This window comes from Rhinoraja longicauda, chromosome 12 (genome assembly GCF_053455715.1).
Source record: "Rhinoraja longicauda isolate Sanriku21f chromosome 12, sRhiLon1.1, whole genome shotgun sequence".
NCBI lineage: Eukaryota > Metazoa > Chordata > Chondrichthyes > Rajiformes > Arhynchobatidae > Rhinoraja > Rhinoraja longicauda.
In genome coordinates this window covers 1,509,921-1,528,767 of record NC_135964.1, presented here as the reverse complement: position 1 = coordinate 1,528,767, position 18,847 = coordinate 1,509,921, and the positions used below count along the sequence as shown (strand labels likewise).

General features: G+C 44.2%; 1 protein-coding gene across 9 annotated transcripts in view; it reads left to right on the top strand.

The window, feature by feature from the left end:
- dmd (dystrophin) overlaps nt 1–18,847 on the top strand; it is a 1,595,363-nt gene that overhangs the window by 720,786 nt on the left and 855,730 nt on the right. The gene's annotated exons all lie outside the window — the stretch shown is intronic.

Sequence of the window (18,847 nt, the reverse complement as noted above, 5' to 3'; positions counted from 1 at the left end):
TTTACACAATAGTTAATCATGAGAAAAACTGGAAGAAAATTGCACGAAGCCCATATTTGTTGGGCTGTTATCAAATTACTTCCTGTCTTTAATTCAGCCTTGCTCTGGGAACAGTCTGAAATACAATAGGAGGTGCAGGTTACATTAGAACAGCAGTCATTTACCCCGTCAGCTTCACTAATTTTGCAAATTGGAGAATGTTTTATTTATACATAATTACAAATCTTTTACTTGACTTCAGTATCTTTAAACATACTTCTTTGTGAATTTGCAAGCATGGTTTGACATTTGACTTATTGGAAACCTATCCAACGTTTCTGAATTATTTTGTGAATTTTGCATTCTACTGTACAACTGATCCTTCCCAATATTCTTTGATTTCGTTTTTCTATAAATTTATTTATTTTTCTTTATTATCACAAGGAAATAGAATCCTGTTTCCCTTTGTAATCAACATGTTTTTTTGCAAGTGTCATGGATCATACCTGCAGAGTTGGTGGACATGATGATTTATTTTCCTAAAGAGCAGATTATCCTTTCAAACGTGTGGCATGCACATTGTTCACAGAATTCTAGATGTGGCGTGCCAAGCAACTGAATAACAGTCACTGGCTGCGAGATTCAGAATGTGTCGACACCAGTGACTCATGCTGAGCTAGGCACTTTATTCATCTGCTTCCTTGCCCTGCATTCCCCATTTAGAACAAAGTCTCAATCGTCTTTCATATTGTTCAAAAAAGTTATACCTCAAACCTACGTTCACTATATTTGCTGCTTGGACAGGTACATGGATAGGATAGGCATAGAGGGGTATGGGCCAAACGTGGGCAGGTGGAACTAGTGTAGATGGGGCATGTTGGTCGGCGTGGGCAGGTGGAACTAGTGTAGATGGGGCATGTTGGTCGGCGTGGGCAAAGTTGGGCCAAAGGGCCTGTTTCCACGCTGTATGACTCTATGACTAGGACTCATGTACTTGCAGTTGCTTTCACCTCCAGCTACAGCATCATCAACACATTTTGATGCACTCATCAAGCCAACCATTCTCAAAACATCTGGTCCATCTGTGTCCCTTCCCACTTATCTGGGAGAAATACATGTCTCAGCTCACTAATTATAAAATGCTTCTTTATCTTGCCTCTGCCTCATCTCTGAACAATTATCTTTTCGAGCAAAAGAACTATGTTGCAGGTTTAGCTCTCATATCTCTTGGGCTAAATCTTGCGCATTTCTGATAATGCATTGGAAAGAAGATAAACCTCCAATCTTTGAGTAATTTCAATAAACATGATTTGTTTACTGCAAATTAAAAATGGAAAATATTTGTTTCATGAACGATAGAATGCCACAAGCAGGGATGGAAAGCACAAGACATCTACTTAAAAATTCCATCCAGTGCTGTTTTTACCAAATTAATATTTGCCGTATAAACTGCTCACAGAGGATGAATCTCATCAAGTGTTCTTTTGTCTTGGTGAGTGCCAATTATGTGACTATTCGGAGTGCAGAAGAACTTGTCTTTTAACCTAATGGGAAAGGCAAATAATGTGAATTTTACAGAAACATCCTAGTTGACAATGAAATATTTCAAAAAATCCAGCCTTCAGCATCTGATCTTGGTCGAGACATCAGTCATGCCCAGTTATGATGCCTCCCCTGCATATCCATTGATTAAATATTGGGATATTCTAGAGGATGTCATTAAAATGCATTTGCACTTTCACGTTACATGCATTCAAGGTGACCTGAAAAAGGAATCCTTATAAATAACCAGATTGGGCTCCCACTTTTAACAAAACAATCTGTTTTGTTTCCTTACCATTGGAACCATTGGAACAATCTGCAAAAGCAGCATCTCTCTTTCAAAAAATGCCTCTGCATTTACGACCTTTCGTAATTTCTAATATTCTGGTATTTAACATTATTTAAGGTGTACACTTGCTCTCGATCTGGCCTGGCACAAAAACTTTTGACCTCAATACTTTCACAGTTTTTTTGCCAATCAAATCATCTTTTCATTACACACTTCTCCTGATTTAGGTCCACAACTAATCACTTGTTTCTCTACATATATTTGATATGATTACAGCCGACATCAAGTTTAATGATATTGATTGCTCTGGTTACACACAACTATTGCTTTTGGTTTAATTTAGCTGAACTAATAAATTGTCAGGAAATGTAGTCATGGGCACAGATCCATGTTCTTCCGAAATAAATCTCCGGCAACGACAAATGGTACTTGTACATTCCTGTGATGTTGAAATGGAGAAAAAAAAAATAGGAGATATGTTTGATTTGAGTTCAATGAATATTTATTTCCTCATAAATGCATTAATCATTGTCATTATCTGGTGTTGGTAGGAAGAACGTTGGACATAAATTGAAACACTGCTCTTTTCTGTCGCTGAGATTAAATTTCGGGTGAAATACTTCTCAGCCTGTATCCTTTGTTGCATGAAGATGTGAATCTTATTTAAAAAGTCAAAAGAGGGAGAAAATCGAATGGCCTTAAAACATGCGAGCAACTCGAACGTATTCAACCAGACACACTCACATTGAGCTACCTGCTCATGGCCGCAGAAGGTTGTGGAGGCCATAACAGCGCATTTACATGGCAGTAAAACGATTGGTCCAAGTCAGCATGGATTTATAAAGGGGAAATACTGCTTGACTAATCTCCTGGAAGTGGTTGTAGTATATCTAGACTTTCAGAAAGCCTTTGATAAGGTCCCACTCAGGAGATTGGTGAGCAAAATTAGAGCACATGGGATTGGGGGTAGGGTGTTGACATGGATAGAGAATTGGTTTGAAGACAGGAAGCAAAGAGTAGGAATAAATGGTCCCTGTCAGAATGGCAGGCAGTGGCGAGTGGAGTGCCGCAAGGCTCGGTGTTGGGGCCGCAACTGTTTACTATATATATTAATGATTTGGATGATGGAATTAGAAGTAACACTAGCAAGGTTGCAGATGACACAAAGCTGGGTGGTAGTGTGAACTGCGAAGAGGATGTTAGGAGGTTGCAGGGTGACCTGGACAGGTTCACTGAGTGGGCAGATGCGTGGCACATGCAGTAAAATGTAGATAAATGTGAGGTTATCCACTTTGGAGGCAAAAACAAGGAGGTAGATTATTATCTCAATGGTGTCAGGTTAGGTAAGGGGGAAGTGCAGCGAGACCTGGGTGTCCTTGTACACCAGTCACTTCAAAGTTGGCGTGCAGGTACAGCAGGCAGTGAAGAAAGCTAATGGAATGTTGGCCTTCATAACAAGAGGATTTGAGTATTGGAGTAAAGAGGTCCTTCTGCAGTTCCAAAGGGCCCTGGTGGGACCACACCTGGAGTATTTTGTGCAGCTTGGTCTCCTAATTTGAGGAAGGACGTTCTAGCTATTGAGGCAGTGCAGCGTAGGTTCACGAGGTTAATCCCTGGGATGGAGGGACTGCCATATGAGGAAAGATTGGAAAGACGGCTTGTATTCACTGGAGTTTAGAAGGATGAGAGGGGATCTTATGGAGACGTATAAAATTATAAAAGGACTGGAAAGCTAGATGCAGAAAAAATGTTCCCAATGTTGGGGGAGTTCAGAACCAGGGGCCACAGTCTAAGAATAAAGGGGAGGCCATTTAAAACTGAGGTGAGAAGAAACTTTTTCACCCAGAGAGTTGTGAATTTGTGGAATTCTCTGTCACAGAAGGCAGTGGAGGCCAATTCACTGGATGAATTTAAGAGGGAGTTAGATAGAGCTCTCGGGGCTAGCGGAATCAAGGGATATGGGGAGAAGGCAGGCACAGGTTACTGATTGTGATGATCATCCATGATCACAATGAATGGCGGTGCTGGCTCGAAGGGCCGAATGGCCTCCTCCTGCACCTATTTTCTTTGTTTCTATGTCAATGGATATTTTTAAGGCAGATATAGATAGATTCTTGATTAGTACAGGTGTTAGGGGTTATGGGGAGAAGGCAGGAGAATGGGGTTAAGAGGGAGAGATAAATCAGCCATGATTGATTGGCAGAGTAGACTTGATGGGCAGAATGGCCTAATTCTTCTCCTATCACTTATGAACATGCTCAATGTCATGATTTCAGTGTGCAGCCAGCACCATCTGCCCACTTCAGTGGCTCCACATCACAGGGAAGAGTTAGCATCTGTGAGTGATTTGTACCAGTTCGTGCTATCCTGCGCTCCTGTAAGCCAGCCTGCTCTTTCAAAAGTGATCTGCAATACAGTATGTTGGGACTGAATGAAACTGAAATTAAATTGCCACATAGGAAGTTCCATTGTAGTCTGACATAGTACTGGACGGCTTGATGCAGGAAAGGGAAACAATTACATTTTCTCTGCAAATGGTCGAGAAAGTACACTGGTAGTGTGCAAGAGAAAGCTGTGCATTTCAAGACCAGGAGATATACAGCAAGGACCTGTGCTCACACTATGAATTCAGTGACTTCAATTGTGGTTAGTAAATATGTAATGAAATGCCACAATCCCCTTATTTGCACAACAAGCTTCAGACTCTATTATATACTCCCATCACACACCGTTCAACAGTACTTGCATCCAACGGACAGGCAATGTACATTCTTGGCATGACTATGAATCGCATCCATAACCTGCATACATTTCCACTATGTCAGCTGTATCAGCCGAATAGAGAATGATTAATTTGCAGAACAAGGTTACACAAGAGCAGAAGTAGCAACACCAAGGGACAAAGGTAAATGCAACATCAAATACTCATCAAGGAGGTTGGTGTTAGAGCAGCTATAGAATCAGACAGCACGGAAATGGACCCTTCGGCCCAACTCATTCATACAAGCCAACTAAGCTCGTCCCATTTGCTCGCATTTGGCCCATATCCATCCAAATCTTTCCAATCCATGTATCTGCCTACATATTTTTTAAATGCTTTACATGTACCTCCTCTGGCAACTTGTTCCACATGCCCACCAACCTCTGAGTGAAAACGTTGCCCTTCAGGTTCCCATTAAATCTTGCTCCTCTCATCATAAACCCAAGTCCTCTGTTTTTTGTTTCCCCTACCCTGGATCAAATACTTTGTGCATTCACCCTATCTATTTCCCTCGTGATTTTGTACACCTCCATAAGATCACCTGTCAGCCTCCTGTACTTAAAGGAATACATTCTTAGCATGCCCAACCTATCCCTACAGCCCAGTCTTCCTCGTCCTGGGAAGATGTGTGTAAATCTTCTCTGCACTGCTTCCAGCTTAACTATATCCCCCCAATAGCACAGTGATCAACATGGAAAACAGTGACTATTGATTTCTTCAACTTGCATCCCCTCTCTCTCCATCCCTCCCCCACCCTAGTCATTATACGAGTTTCACTGTTGCCTTGTAGAGTTGCGCTGTCTGTATAACTTCTTGTCATCTACCCCACAGTCAACAATGGACCACCTTTCCGTGATCATCGTTGCTTTTTGCATATCTTGCATTCATTTGATCTATGTGCCGTTTATATCTCTCGTTTCCCTTTCCCCCGACTCTCAGTCTGAAGAAGGGCCTTGACCCAAAACGTCACCTATTCCTTTTCTCCAGATCTGATGCTTTCCCCGCTGAGTAACTAAAGCTTTTTGTGTCTATCTTCAGTCTAAACGAGCATCTGCAGTTCCTTCCTACATTGCATTCCAAATGTTGGTTCACCAACGTCTTGTACAACTGTAACATAACCTCATACTAACCTGATCAAATTTGTCGAGGAGTTGACCAAGGTGATCAATGAGGGTAGGGGAATTGACATTGTCTACATGGACTTGATAAAGTCCACCATGGGTGGGCAGATCTAGAAGATTAAGATGCATGGTATGAGCAGTGACTTGGTTGTATGGATTCAGAAATGGCTTACTGACAGAGGACAGAGGGGTATGTTGGAAGGGCAATATTCAGGCTGGAGATCTGTGACCAATGGAGTTCCACCGGTATCTGTGCTGGGACCCCTGCTGTTTGTGATTTATATAAATGTCTCACATGTAGGATGCAAACGTCGATGGGTCGGTTAGTAGATTTGCAGATGACACCAAGATTGCTGTGATCGCAAACTTTGAAGAATGCTATCAAAGTATGCAGTGGGATATGGTTTAGTTTTTTATTGTCACATGCACAGAAATGGGTAGAGAAATGGCAGATGGAGTTTAATCTGTGCAAGTGTGAGGTGTTGCACATTGGAAAAAAGTACAATTAATGGCATGACCCTTAACAGCATTGTTGTACAGAGGGATCTTGGGTTCCAAATGCATAACTCCATGAAAGTGACATCACAAGTAGATGGAATGGTAAAGAAGGCATATGGTATGCTTGCTTTGAGAGGTGAGGGCATTGAGTATACTGTAAGAGTTAGGAGGTCATGATGCAGCTTTATAGGACTTTGGTTAAGTTGCATTTGGAATATTGTGTGCATTTCTGGTCATCGTATTCCAGGGTAGATGTGGGGACTTTGTTAAAAGTCGCAGAGGAGGTTTACCAGAATGATGCCTGGATTAAGGGGTATTAGCTGGAGGGAGAGGTTAGACAGATTTAGATTGTTTTTGGCGGAGGCTGTGGCAGAGACCTGATAAAAGTATATAAAAATGCATAGATAGGATAGACAATCAGAACCTTTATCCCAGGATGGAAAAAAACAAATACTTCAATGCAAAGCTTTAAGGTGAGAGGGGCAAGTGTATTTTACAGAGTGCCTGGAATCTGCAGGTGGGGGTGGTTGTAGAGACAGATGCAAGACTTATGGACTTAGGCATATGGACATGCTGTGAATGGAGGGATATGGGTTATGTGCAGGTAGATGTGATTGGCTTGGCATCACGTTTAGCACAGACATTGTGGGCCAAAGGGGCTTTTCTTGTGCTGTACTGTAGAAGGTTCTTCACTCTGCAATACTCACCAGGGCCCTACGATTTACTTGTCAATTTTCTTTTGCAAAATGTTTTGTCATCATTGGGCTGGCAGTAGGAGAAGGAAATATGCATACCAAATTAGGCAAAACGCAAACTGGAGGAATAATGATATCCCTCACTTCAGGATGGCCCGGCATTCCCACTCTCTCTCTCCCTCCCCCAAGCCAAGTCGCACTACCTTCTCAATTTCACCTTACAAACAGCTTACAATGGCCTGTTTCCTTTATCACCGTTACTTTTTTCTTATCTTTCCTTCATTGTTCTTTATCTCTCAATCTATCTCTCTTGTTTCCCTTATCCCTAACCAGTCTGAAGAAGGGTCTCGACGAAACGTCAGCCATTCCTTCTCTCTAGAGATGCTGCCTGACCCGCTGAGTTACTCCAGCTTTTTGGGCCTTTATTTGGTTTAAACCAGCATCTGCAGTTCCTTCTTATGCATCCTCCTTGCCAGCTGGTCGGTCCTTCACTGTTCCACAATCTATTCTGATTAGCGAGCTACAGGCAATATAAACATGCACCGGCGACTTTAACTTCCTGTGAGCAGGATCTGACTTGGAGCTTCTTGGTGATGGTCATGAGCTGTTGGGCTATATAAGAGGAGCTCGAGGAGGATGTAAATGAGGATCCCATCACACAACACCTCGAGCCACCATTTTGGACACATGGATTGCGCCTTACTTAGGCTTCAGCTCAGCAGTGGGATATACACATGAGTAGTCACCAACTGGCCTGTAATCAGGCCAGGAGCATGTGATATTGTAGCTTTTAGCTTGACTGAGCACGTCTGTTGTGGAGGATGTGGATGAGAACCTCAAAGTGGACCAGACTGCTGATGAAATCTCACTGTACTGGCAGGTCTGTATGCACGCCAGCATCAAATGCCAAGGAGCAACATTCTTGCATGGGGCTTCCCTTAGAGTCTGGATTGGGTTCTTTTCCATTTGCAGTTCCATTAGCACACTGGTGCAGTATCTGACAGCCAATGCCGTCGCCTTGATTGTAGCACAAGTCGCACAACAGCAGTGAATTGCAGTGGAAGTTTAAAATTCTGCCTTATGGTCATTGTGGCATAGAGAGCCCTTCCAGAATTTGACAGCAGTCGGGAAATCTATCCACCAACATATTCCAGCGAATGATTAAAATCTTTCAAAGCACGTGACACTAAATCGATGGAATATTAATTATTGTTCCCCCCACTGCATTGATGATTCAGTTGTTCTACCTGCACTTTTTCCTGAATTGTGGATGCTCCAGGTTGCATATCCTCGGTATATTCTGCAGCTAGATAGTGTGCACCAGGGTGGTCTCACAATAAGCATCCTGTCCCACAACTCAGCACCACCATCATTCTAGATCAGGGCACCCAAATAGATTTGAGTCATGGATACTTTCTGCTGACCCACAACTGGCCTCCACATGTCAAAGGAGACATGTCTGAAGAAGGGGCCCAACCCTAAACATCACCTATCCATGCTCTCCAGAGATGCTGCCTGTCTAAGCAAGAGTCCCGACTAGGTTAATTCCCGGAATGGCGGGACTATCATATGTTGAAAGACTGGAGCGACTAGGCTTGTATACACTGGAATTTAGAAGGATGAGAGGAGATCTTATCGAAACGTATAAGATTATTAAGGGGTTGGACACGTTAGAGGCAGGAAACATGTTCCCAATGTTGGGGGAGTCCAGAACAAGGGGCCACAGTTTAAGAATAAGGGGTAGGCCATTTAGAACTGAGATGAGGAAAAACTTTTTCAGTCAGAGAGTTGTGAATCTGGAATTCTCTGCCTCAGAAGGCAGTGGAGGCCAATTCTCTGAATGCATTCAAGAGAGAGCTGGATAGAGTTCTTAAGGATAGCGGAGTCAGGGGGTATGGGGAGAAGGCAGGAACGGGGTACTGATTGAGAATGATCAGCCATGATCACATTGAATGGCGGTGCTGGCTCGAAGGGCCGAATGGCCTCCTCCTGCACCTATTGTCTATTGAATCGTCACATATGGTTCCAGAGATGCTACCTGACTCGCTGAATTACTCCAGCAATTTTTGCAAACTGGAGAAAAGTTTGCAAATCAGCATCTGCAGTTCTTTTTACTCCTCACATCACACTTCCTCAAACATGTAAATGCAAGTCTGAAGCTTCCATTACAAAACAAAACAAAGACTTGAAGAAACGTCACCCATTCCTTCTATCCAGAGGGATGCTGTCTGACCCGCTGAATTACTCCAGCATTTTGTGTCTATGGTTTGGTTTAAACCTGGATCTGCAGTTCCTTCCTACACAAAGGAAAGACCTCTTTCCCTACTCCCCCTCTTCCCCACGATCCCAGGTCCCTATCATCACCGTTACTCTAAGATTAAAATCCCACAATTTCATACAGAGCCATTGTAAGACTTTCACGCCCAACGCCAAAACTCTGGCAAGGTAAATATCCAATTGAATAATTGGAACATCAGGAAGGAACTTTTGTTCTTGTTGCAGGATTACATAGTTTTTACATGGCTGAAGGTAAAACTGATACAGACTGACCCGCCTCAGGCTGTTTCACAAAAGAAGCAGGTTGGCTTTCTTCTGAAAGTGTGTGACGGTGGAGATGGAACTTCACCTCTGCATGTCTCTTTGCTCTTTCAGCAGGGTTGTAAAGGGTTGCCAATGCTGGATGCAGACGATGTTGATAATCCGAGTTCTTTACCTGCAGTCTCGTTGTAAAAATATAATCCGAATACTGGATGCGTAGAACGGATTTTATTCCACAGTGGGGTTCTTCCTGTGAGGATTTCCAGATACAATACAGTGTCTGAAAATATCTCAACTAGGGAGAGGGAAAGAACAGCTTTTTTCCAAGATTGATAACTTGTTATACAGAACAGAAAAGGGGTGTTACATAGGAATCAACAACCAATTACAATCTAAATACAATTCACATGGTTACAGAGAAAACAAAACCATTAATACAGGTCACATGCTTTCGGGGAAACGCATCACCTAGAGTGGATTCGAAACGAACTCTTCCTACTTTTGCACATGCCCATATAAGGAGTTGTTATTGTGGAATAAGGACAACATTATCTATTCTTCTGCAGCTGCATGGCCTTGCTTCGAACCGCTTCAATACCCAAGCTAACACTATAGAACAAGGGAGTCATTTAAGAACAAAGAAACCCTTTAGCGCCTGTCTGTTCCCTATCACTCCTAAACAAATAAACACATTCTTTTCCAATGATAACACTGTTCTGCCACAAGCACCCATTTTACTGCTTTCTGCTGAAAATAAGCATTCATTTTATATTAGCTAAAACAACAACAAAAGTAACCACCTGCAACCATCTACAACAAAATATCAATATCTCTAATTAACTATGCAAGCTAATAGCATATAGATTATCAATGTGATCTAGATAATTCAATATAAGGGTTTCTGCAAACTATGCAAAATACAAGATACTTAGATGTTCTTGATGTTGCTAAATACCAACATGGTGCAGCCCAGACCTGGCACTGGAGGGCCTGAGTTGTTCAGATTGTCCTCCAAATCCTTCTGCAGACCCATCCATGAGTAGTTGCCTTCCTTCTGCTGACCTCTTCATCAACACCAGCCTGCCTTGTGCATGCTCCTCCATCAAAGGTAGGCTTCCTTCTGTGGACCCTTCAATCAATAGTAGCTTTCTAGCTACCAAGCTGTGGTCACCTGATTGTTTCTGTTTAAATCCACTTGGGCACACAAAGGCACGTAGAAGACATCGCCGTGCAGAGAGCACAGAGGTGATTAGTTTATGTTTTTGAGTTTATAACATTGAGTTATAAACGTGGAATGTTTGTAATGTTTGTTTTGTGTTGACTTGGCATTCTGCAATAGAGAGTATGAGACGTACTAAACAGTGAGCGAGGGCTGGGTTTATTGGCAGGTCAGTGGCAGGCAGTCTGAAATGGGGCTGTGTAGGCTGCCACTTCACTTCCTCCTCACCCTCATCCCCCTTCTTTCCCTCCTCCATATCTGCTCGTCATTTATCAGGTGGCAAGGAATGAGTCAAAAGTCAACAGTGCTTTCTATTGTCACGTCTGTTAATTGTTAACACAGTGAAATTATTTTCCTTACAAACAGTCCAATAGAGCAGGGGTGTCAAACTCATTTTCACCTCGGGCCACATCAGCATTATGGTTGCCCTCAAAGGGCCGGTTGTAACTGTAAGACTGTATAAATGTAACTAATCTTTAACATATTGTTAAATAACTGTCTGCATTTGATTATTATTTATTGAAATGAACAAATATTGTACATGCATTAACATAAATGTAAAAATTTATGTAAGCACATTGACAAGTTCCTCGTAGGGTTTCCATTGCGACCTGGGGAAATCGCGTTTTTTCTTTAAAATAAATTGTCTCTTTAAAAAAAAAAAAGAATCTCAATTGGGGGGGGAGGGGAGAGGAGGGGAGGTGGAGAGGGGAGGGGTGGGTGAGGAAGGGAAAGGGGAGAGGGAGCCTCTGACACCGTCCTGCCAGCGGCCATCTTCTTTCTCCTTCACTGTGGTGCCGTGCTCCTCCAGGGGAGGGGGAGCGCAATTAAAGGCGGTACAGGGAAGGGGAGAGGGTGTGACCGAGGAGCCCTGGACCCAAAGCCTCTCCTGTATTGGTGTAGCATCCTCAACCCCCTACTCAATCCTCCTTATCCCTCCTCTCCCTACCCCCCACTCTCCCATCTTCCCTGACCCCCACTGTCCCCTTTCTCCCCAACCCCCACTATCCCCACCCCTCCTCCCCACCTGCACTCTTCCCTCCTCCCCAGTAGCACTCTCCCTCCCACCCCCACTCGCACTCTCCTCCACCCCCCATTCCACCACTCTCTCCTCCCCAGCCCCATTCTCTCCCCCACTCTCTCCTCACCCCTCCCCTCCCCCACTCTCTCCTCCCCCCCTCCCACCCCTACCCTCCCCTCCACCCACTCGCCCCACCTGCATTCTCACCGGTCCCACTCTCCCCCACCCCCACTGTCCCCCTTCCCCCCTACCCCCCACTCCCTCCCCCACCACCACCCCCTTCCCCCCCACACTCCCTCTCTCCTCCCCCACCCTCCCCATCCTTTCACTCTCACTCTCCCCTTCCCCATCACCCACCTTTCCCTCCCTCCCCCACTCTCCCCTTTTCCCTGACCCTCACAGTCCCCCTTCCCTCCCACCCCCACTCTCTCTTCCCCCCATCACCACCCCCCACACCCCCTCTCCTCCCCTCCCTCCCTCCTCCCCTCCCCCTCCCTCCTCCCCCTCTCACTCTCACTGTCCCCTTCCCCCACCCACCTTCCCCCCGCTCTTCCCTGACCCCCACTGTCCCCTTCCTCCCACCCCCACTCTCTGCTCCTCCCACCCCCCTCCCCCACTCTCTTCCCCCCCACCACCCCGCTCCCCAGTCCCACTCTCCCTCCCACTCCCACTCTCTGCTCCTCCCATCCCCCCTCTTCCCTGACCCCCACTCTTCCCTGACCCCCACTGTTCCCCTTTCCCCCACCCCACTCTTCCCCCAACCACCCCCACTCTCTCTTCCCCCAACCACCCCCGCTGTCCCCCTCCCCAGTCCCACTCTCCCCCTACTCTCTCCTCACCCACTCTCACTCTCCCCCCCCTTTCCCCGCCACCCCTTCCCCACCCCCCCTTTCCCCACCACCCCCTTTCCCCCACTCTCTCCTCCCCCCCCCCCCCATAATCACATTCTCTCCACCCACCCCCACCCTTCCCTCCCCCACTCGGCCCCCACTTCCCCTCCCCTCCGTGGAGCCGTTGGCGGCGAAAGGCACTTACCGAGCGTGCAGGGAGGAGGGAGCCCCGGACTACTGGAGTCGGGCAGCGGAGGTGGGACTACTCGAGTCGGGCGGGGCCGGTCTGGGAGCGTCGGGAGGGGAGAGAAGCGAGGGGAGAGAGGAGAGGGGAGAGGGGCGCTGCGGGAGGCGCGCAGTCTGACGTCGCGACGGGCCGTCGGTGGCAGCGGCCCTAGTCGACGCCGCCATCGGTGGAAGGGGGGACTCGAGGACGTCGTGGCGTGGGTTGAAGGGACGGATGAGGACCATCAGTCCGACCATCTCCTTCCTGCTCAGGAGACAGTGTCCCCCGGGTGTGGGAGAGTGAGGAGAGGGGAGGAGAGGGGAGGCGGGGGGGCGGGCGGGCGGCTCCGCTAACGGCGTCCATCTTGTGTGTGCGAGTGAGGAGAGGCCTGTGGTGCTGTCAGACGCACAGCAACTTGGAAAAATGTGTTGAGAAATGAAAGTTTGAAAGTTAAAAATGTCTGTAACTTAAAAGATATACGACCAATGACAATTAAGCTCTCGCGGGCCACATAAAATGACGTGGCGGGCCTTGTGTTTGACACCTGTGCAATAGAGTATCACCATACCCCTGATCCACGATTCACAAGTGTACAATAATAACCGACTGCAGGAGTCCAACGTTCAAAGTCCAACGTTCAAAGCCCCACCATGGTGAGCTGGTGCAGATTATAACCTTGTTATCCAAAGTTCTTCACTGCCAGAACTGTGGGCCTCTGCAGGGCTATCCAACTGGCACATGAGTTTTTGAACATAAGGATCACCCTTACAACACAAGAAACACAAGCAGTCACAGCCCATCCAACCCTTTCATTCAAGTCACGGCTGGTCTTTTACCTCAGCACAACTCTCCTGTGGTAACCACGTAACCTTTGCTTCTCTCAATATTCAAAATTCTTTCATCCTCTGATGACTGAGCTTCCACTGTGGTTGTGGACAGAGCTGAGCTTCCACAGCGGTTGTGGACAGAGCTGAGCTTCCACTGTGGTTGTAGACAGAGCTGAGCTTCCACAGTGGTTGTGCACAGAGCTGAGCTTCCACTGCAGTTGTGGACAGAGCTGAGCTTCCACTGTGGTTGTGGAGAGAGCTGAGCTTCCACTGTGGTTGTGGACAGAGCTGAGCTTCCACAGCAGTTGTGGACAGAGCTGAGCTTCCACAGCAGTTGTGGACAGAGAATTCTGAAGCTGTGCTATGCACTGGATGAAGCAATGGAAAGTCATCTTTTGCACCCTTTTTGAGAGTTTGACCCTGTACACCCCAGTCAGGGGGAGCATCATTCTGCATCCATCCTGCTCCTCCCTGAAAAGACTGTGTGTACTTCAGATATATTATCTCTCACTCTTCTGCTGTAGAAAATATCGGCCGAGTGTGCTCAGGACAATGCCCTCATCCCTAGAATGAATTTGGTGAACCTTTGCTGGCTTTGTATTCTTTGCAATTATATCCATTTTGTGTGGGAGAATCAAATTTTGTGTCATTGCAGGAGCTTTGTTTTACTCGTAAAACTTTTACTCATGAAACTTGTTTTACTCATGAAACTTTTTCACCCAGAGAGTTGTGAATTTGTGGAATTCTCTGCCACAGAGGGCAGTGGAGGCCAAATCACTGGATGGATTTAAGAGTGAGTTAGATAGAGCTCTAGGAGCTAGTGGAATCAAGGGATATGGGGAGAAGGCAGGCATGGGTTACTGATTGTAGATGATGAGCCATGATCACAATGAATGGTGGTGCTGGCTCGAAGGGCCGAATGGCCTCCTCCTGCACCTATTTTCTATGTTTCTATATTGCCCATATGTGCTTGGGCAATATGAATAACATATATAACAGACTTGAAAGTACTTTGTGTGCAATACCATCCTTTTCAAACAGTTGCCAGCTGCAGAACCTTTAACTTGTTTTCTTCCACATGGACTATATTTGCATTCAAGGTAAAAGGATTTTAGTTTTTAGATGATAAATACTTCCATAGTAATCTTATTAAAATTTGGTCAAAGATTATCATGAGATGTTTTGGTTCCATAGTACTGTCGTTGCCAATTGTTAATGTAAAACAGAATTCAGCGATACTTGTCAGCATGGCTTGACTAATGCTCTATTAATCAGTTAAATGTTGGTTAGACAGAAAGAAAATAGTTTATTTTGAAGACATTGAACATTTGAAGACATACAATCGTTATTCTTAGACAAGGAATGCCTTTTCACTGATAGTTCGGCGGCATTGAACTTAAATCTGACGCTATTATCACACTTTGAACCTTCAATTCTTTGCACTTCAATTCCCCCTTCATTCAGTTGTCACCAGTTCACGAAATTGGTAGGGATTTAATCAAAGTGAAATTGTTTCAGTGGATCTATTGCTTATTGTGTGTTTGCCTTGTAGAGATAGTTTCCTCAATGGCTCAATTAGGGACTGTCCATCTTACCTCAGAAGGAAATGTTCCAAATGTGTTTCTCAGTCTATGCTGATTTCACTCATGTGTGATAGAGGTATAAAGTGTGTAACATCTTTATCAGTTTCTCGTGTTTAGAAAGGAAACAATTAGTCAGTGTTTACTTTCCTAGTGAGCATTTCTGCTCATCAAGTTAACATGTATTATCTACTCTGGTATGCTCATCTTCACTTCCACCGCCAATGTAACCGTTTCCAGTCATTTTAGTTTTTTAGTTTAAAAAACAATTGAAGAAGGAAAAATGGTAAATAAAGCTACAAAAAACTTCTAGGCAATTTGTAAGTAATTGACTCAATTCCTTTCAGTACAATGATACCTCTAGATCACATGGTTGGTTAGAATAAAAAGGCAGGCTTTTGTTGTTAAAGTATTTATGCACATCATCGTCAGGGTGGCACAGTGACGCAGCACTAGAGTTGCTGCCTTACAGTGCAAGTGACCACGTTTTCGATCCTGACTAGGGGTGAATGGGTCTCCTCGATATACCAACTATGGCTGGAATTAAGTGAGGTCAGATATGATCTATAACCGTGTTCATAGCTCAGGGCAGCGAGAAACTGTCTGGACTAAGTCCATTAAGGGAGTGAGAGGTCATTGAGTCTTTCAGCTATACAGCATGGAAACAGGCCCTTCAGCCTACCCAACCACGTTGACATACTGGCCTAGTCCCATTTCTCTGCATTTGGTCCATACCCTTCAAAACCCCTCCTATTCTGTTTGAGATAAGCCTGCTTGTTTTCATCGGCTGAACTGCTTTCAGTTTTCTTGACAAGACAGAGTAATGCTGGTTGTTACAGAATTATTAGCCTGCTTTTTCAACTTAGAAATCGTTGCCATACCTACAACGTTTAATTTAATTTGGAGATACAGCACGGAATTCAGCCCTTCGGCCCACCGCGTTTGCATCGACCAACGATCCCCGTACACTAGTTCTATCCAACACACCAGGGATAATTTACAGAAGACAATTAACCTACAAACCTGCACGTCTTTGGAATATGGGAGGAAACCAGAACATCTGCAGAAAAACCACGCAGTCACAGGGAGAACGTGCGAACTCCATACAGACAGGATCCATAGTCAGGATCGAACCCGGGTGTCTGGCGCTGTGTGGCAGCAAGTCTACTGCTACGCTTCTGTTCCACCCAAGCATTTGCACCATATTTTGGGCAATGTTCCACATTACATGTTGGAATGAGTGCTGCCCCTCAAACTGAGATTGCCAGTGTAGGGTGATGGCAAATGTGCTATAGACACAGATGCCATTCTGCCCCCTGGTTTCTGAGGCATTGCAACGGCTTTGCGTTTTTGTGGTATTTCCCATCCTGGGTGATCCTCAGCTGAGCCATTACAAGTGTGTGTTTTTTCTCCATGGGGGAGCATAACATATACCAACTCCATAATATTTTGCCTGATTAACAATGCAATGCCAGGTCAGAAGACACTCAGTTCTCTATTATGGCAGAAGACACTCTGTCCTCTATTATGGCAGAAGTCACTCAGTCCACATAAATAAATGCTCTCAGCTTATTTTCGGAAGTGCAAGCATATTATTTCTGTTTTCCAGTTAAAATGAACAGTAAAATTATCTTTCTTTAGTTCTTAATAAAGCAGATGTACATGCAATATTCATTCCGACTTTTCAAACTCTGGCAGTAACTCCCATTGTCAAAAGCAACAACAATGTCTGAGAAAAAAATGTGCGGATGTGGGAAATGTAACGGCCATTTCATTCGTCTGAGATTTCATCTCCATGGTTCTCTCATCAGAATCCATCCCATCCCGTACAGATCAGTGTTTGTGTTTACTGTTCAGATTTAAAGTGCTTCATTGCAGATGAAGGAAGATCCCATCCTGAAAGAAAGAGAATAATTGTGTGTTGAAGAATTTATGAGTGGCCATTACTGTAGTGAAGCTTCAAAAAACACATTTGCACGCCCTTCACATCTACAGCTTCCTGCGGACACGTCTACAACTTGCAATCTGCGGGCATGTCTTGTGCATTTCCTGTGATCAAACAACATTTTGAATATTGGTTTGATGTTATGTCATGACACTGGAATTAATTTGCCATTGGCAGACTTGCAATTCTTCTTTACGTTACTTTTTGGTCTTTGGGTATGAAGCACATGAAACAGTTGATCTCCTTATACATTGTAATTTTAATTAGTTTTCTTGGCTCTCAGTGTCCAGTTTAGTACTGCAGCTTGCGATGCTTTTCATGGGTCAGGCAAAACTGGCTGCAGTAAAAATAAATAGCTCATTTCAAATTCAAGAGCTTTCATCCCGCAAAACCTTAATGTCATGCCATGTTTTAATGTTGGCATCAAGACACGCTTGTGTGCTCTCCAGCCTTGGCATGGTGATGTGCAGCTTGAAGGAGCTAGTTAACTCCAACTTGCTTTTCCCTTTGTCGATTGCTTGAGGTGATCCAAATGCAAAGAAAATTGAAAGGCAATCCATAAATTTATTCAAATGAAAGAAATATTCACAATTTGCAAATGATGTGCATGTCGGAGACGAGGTGTCACCATATATTTGAGCATTTGAGAGTGAGGAGCAGTAAATGCTTGCGTTAAATAGATGCAATTTAGATGAGAAAATAAGGAAAAAGGTTATTTCCATTGAAAATTGTGAGGATGTGAAATTAATTTCCAGGGTTTGTGGTTGACACAGAAACAAGCAGTCTTTCCAAGATTAGATTTGATATCTATGGTATGGAAGAGTATGCAAACAGAACTGATGAGTGACAACACACTACGATGCTGAGAACTATATTCTTCACTGTGTATTTCCCTTTGCTCTGTCTATTGTAATTGTATTTCAGGTGATTGTATCAGGTGTATGGTCTATCTGATGTTTTTGGATAGCATGCTAAGCAGCGTTTATCACTGTACCTTGGTACATGTGACAATAATAAACCTAAATCTAAAAGATTACTATTAATTATTATTATTATTATTAATCATTAATTATCATGTTTATTATTATTATTATTAATTATTATTTATTATTATTATTATTATTGTTATTATTATTAATTATTATGTTGCCTGTCATGGAGAGTAAATGCGTGCACAGATTATGCTTCAGGGACTAGTAGCAATCTTTGTGATATGGGATGTTATAATTCATTGTGATACCAAACCTGTCTTTTTTTTGGCCAATTACACCAGGGATTATAGAGGAAATGGCAGAACTTTTCTAAAAATATGTTCCTCTATGTGAGTTTCATTCGAGTTTGTTTTTTTCCTAAGTCACAACAGTTGGACACTTTCAGTTTAGGCAAGGCATAAGGATACAATGGTAGTCAAGAAGCTAAATTACTGGGCCAATAATCCAGAGGCACAGGCAATAGCACCCAGTCACCTGAGTTCAAACTGCACCAGTGGCATCTCTGGAATTACAATTCAGTTTCTAAAAAAATGTAATTAAAAACAAAATCACTGACAATAAGCAATGCTGTTCAAAAATGCCACTGTCCTTGGTTTAATCAGAGAGAGAGACAGATTCTTGATTGGTACGGGTGTCAAGGGTCATGGGGCAGAAGGCAGGAGAATTTAGGCTAGGAGGGAGAGTGAGTTCAGCTATGATTGAATGGCGGAGTAGACTTGATGGGCCAAATGGCCTAATTCTGAAGATTCTAAGTCTAAAGAAGGGTCACGATCCAAAACGTCAC